The following is a 3507-nucleotide window of genomic DNA, read 5'->3' as shown; positions in this document are numbered from 1 at the left end:
TAATAACCTTTCATTCCCACCATTTATTTTTTCCCCCCTCTAATTTTAAATGTTAAGGTTCTGGGTCACCCAGGAGAGACAGAAGCCCTGAACTCATACGTGGAACCATGCGGCACTCGGGGGAGCAAGCCTTGGGTGCTCTGCAAGCAAACTCAGACTCTGCACAGGGAGAAACATCGGAATCATGGACTGGAACCTCAGTGGGCACTGAATTAAATAGGTGAGACTGCAGCTGGAGCTCAGTCAGTCGCTGGTTCTGGTGGAAAGCTGCCCTCAGGTCAAGCCTTCTTCTTGCCTTCGCTCTCTTCCTTCCCTGCTGCTTCTTTCTCTTCCTTCTCCTTCCTCTTCCCCCGCTTTTTCTTTTTTCTTTTTTTTTTTTTTTTTTTTTTTTTTTTTTTTTTTTTTGTTCTAACTAAACTTTACAAATTAAACAACTATACCTTTTACAAATTATAAAACACTCTTTAAATCAACTAACTCTTAAATCTAACATAAGTACGTCTCAACAAAAATCTACAACCTTCATTAACTTTATAAACTCTATATGTGTGGTAACTCACTAAAAAATCATTACTAATTAAACTCCTTAACATTTAAGTATAGACTCAAACTTAACTTAAACTTATCAGGGCCCAAATCCTAAAAACAAGCTTTAAAACTATATGTTTAACAATAATTAACTCAAATTCAAATTAATTCACACAAAAATTAATTTTAACAACATCAAAATGTAGAAACAACTCATCCTTACACAGAGTTAATAACTCTAGCTAAGAACTCATTTCTATTTCATTTTTTGCTTTGTCTTTTTCATGATAGGATGTATCTTTTTCACATTGTATTTCTCACACAGTGATGGATTCTTTCACAACAGAGGGACAGATGACTATTTTCCCTTCTTTTTCTGGTGTTTTTCTTGCAATGTCCACTTGTTGCATGTTTTCACTGTCTCTGTTTAACAATCTTGAAAGCTTCCTGGGTAATAGCACGACACAGGGTCGAGTTACGATGCTTGCTTATCTTCAAAGACGACACTGACATGCCTCTACACTCAGCGAAAGGGGGGGGGGGTAAGAAGATTTCAGAGCCCAGTCCGTCGGCTAGTGCAGTTGATTGGCAGACTGCGGGGGCATAGGAGCCTCTAATTGAGCTGACGGTGTGCTGGCATTCTCATTAGTAGACATCTTGTTTATTATGTTTTTGAGCGGGACAGAGAAAGAAAAAAAAAAAAAAAAACACGGCTCAGCCAGGAACATTGCCGGTCGCTCCGCTGCTGCTGCCGCCCTGAGATCCGCCTCCTTGCTGCATCACTTGTGCCCTCCTTGTTCCGCCTTCGGCCCCTCTTGCCTTCTCATCTTTCGCACCGCCTCCCGGGTCTGGCAGCTGAGTAACTTCTTGTTTGTTTTCATTCGGCCCGAGAGGTGCAGGGAGCATTTCCTGCCTTTTCCCTGCACGGACAGCCAGAGACGAACAAAGGGAGGGCCAAAGCGAAGCTGCATTCTCACTCTCGAAATGCGTGGAATGCATGGAATCTCCACTGAAGCGTCTGGCTACCTTAGATTTTTCCTGTTGTTCCTTTTTCTTGGAGAGGGAAGCAGAGGGACAGGGAATCTGTTTTTCTCCGGCTAAAATTACGGTTTTGCTCTTTTCTGTGAATGTTTGCAAGGTATTTATTGCTTTTTCCCAAATTACACTTAACTCTGAACGTCTCTTTGCTCTTTTTCCGGGTAAAACTACAACGTCCCATAGCAATCTGCCTTTCTCTTTCCGTCCTGCTTCTCTGCAAAGAGATGCTGGCCGCTTTCGCTTTTGTTCTTTCTGAATCCATAGGATTACGTGATTTCTATCAGAGTCTTTGATATTTTCGCCTCTTTTCGAGACAATGGACGCTACAAGCTGCATGGCAGCCAAAAGGTACCGGTCCATAATTGAATCCCTCCGCGTCTGCCGCTCTTACCTTCTCTCTGCTGACAGTAGGTGGTACTGTCGCCTTTTCTGATCAATCCAATCGACAGACGCTCCCCAGCCTGCCTCGGGAATTCTGGACTGTAGTTCGCAGGCGACACACACACGTCCAAAATCAAGCGAGGACTTCCAGCATTTAAGCTAATTAATTAACAGCATTGAAGCTAAATAATCCACAGCATTGAAGCTAAATTATCCACAGCATTTAAGCTAAATAATCACACAGCATCGAAGCTTTATATTTCATTAAAATCCAGGGCTCTGTCTCTATTCAGGCGCCACATGACGTGGAACCCTGGAAAGACTGGGGACTAGAATAACGTGCGTCCACACCAATATGGTTCTAAGCACGTAATCCGCTTTATTCTGTGAGATGGCCGGTTAAGTACAGAGCGAATAGTTTACAGTAGCAGGTGCATTGTGATAGGCGGTGAACATACAGAAGTATGTAAGCTATTGCAGTTTAAGGTAGCCACCGTGTCATCCCAGTAACTGTTCTATGTTAGTGACACTACCACCTTAAGACATCCTTAGTAGTAGATAAGTTTATCTGTCAGTACGTATGCTGAACGTACTGAGGCCTGCTAGACCAGGCCTGAGGCCTGGTCTGAGGCCTAGTTTGAGGCCCAGGTGTGGATAGCTCTACCTTATGATACAAGCTATCCTCCTACAGACTGGAACCTGTTGGGGTTGCTGGGAAGGCGGCGTTCCTGCCGGCATGCTGTCCAGAAGTTATCAACTTCCTTGGGTGGCATCTGCTGTGTGGTGATGACAACATGGAGAAGCAGAGCCACAGACAGGCGGGAGGAATAAAGGGTCATTGCCTCGTGGCACTCAGGCTCCTGGAGAATCACCCAGAGCACCAGAGTTGCCTGAAATAGAAGAAGCCCAAGACAGCGCTCAGTGCCGAGGTGTCAGGTCATAAGAGGAGACGCAGGGGGAGCAGCGGGCCTGGTGCCCCCTGAGCCTGCCCCTAGCCCAGGTTTCAGTGCCTGAGGCAGGGAGAGGATGGAGAGCTGCTGGAGAGGTGACTCGGGGTGAGCAAAGGCCCAGAAACTCACAGCCAGGGCAAAAATGTCCTTGTTATCCCCATCAGAGGTGCGCATCCTGTACAGTGGCCAGTGCTCCATTACACAGACCAGTGTTGGCAGCACCTTCTCCACTGTTGGTCCCGACGAGCCTATGGTTCTCCAGATCATGGCAGCAGCTCTGTGGGATCAGAGCTCTGTGTCAGGGGCATCTCAGTCACACTGCCATGCCCTGTGCAGCTCTGGGGCCCAGGTGACAGAGCCCCGATGCCCTGAAGTGCAGGGAGGGAGCATTGGCAGCAGGCTCAGGAAACAGAAGGTCCTGAGGGTCCTGGACCTCTCTGCCTGTCTGGCACACCCCATTGCACAGGCTGTGCAGGGCGATGGGCCCTAAAGGCTGGTGAGCCCTGAGCTCTCGAGGCAGGTACATCCTGTACCTGTCACACGTTGGGGCACAGCACAGGAGGGTCAGCACCACATCAGCTGGATGCTCTTCAGCCAGCCTCACAATGTC

General features: G+C 47.1%; 1 long non-coding RNA gene across 1 annotated transcript; it reads right to left on the bottom strand.

The window, feature by feature from the left end:
• Positions 1-354: 354 nt before the first annotated feature.
• On the bottom strand, positions 355-3138 carry LOC134562752 (uncharacterized). The gene is made up of 2 exons (XR_010083260.1): positions 1958-3138; positions 355-1184 (listed from the first exon to the last, which is right to left on the bottom strand). It is a non-coding gene; the product is annotated as an uncharacterized LOC134562752 (long non-coding RNA).
• Positions 3139-3507: the final 369 nt, after the last annotated feature.

Source organism: Prinia subflava, chromosome 30 (assembly GCF_021018805.1).
Source record: "Prinia subflava isolate CZ2003 ecotype Zambia chromosome 30, Cam_Psub_1.2, whole genome shotgun sequence".
Taxonomy (NCBI): Eukaryota; Metazoa; Chordata; class Aves; order Passeriformes; family Cisticolidae; genus Prinia; species Prinia subflava.
This window is presented reverse-complemented; position numbering and strand designations above follow the sequence as displayed.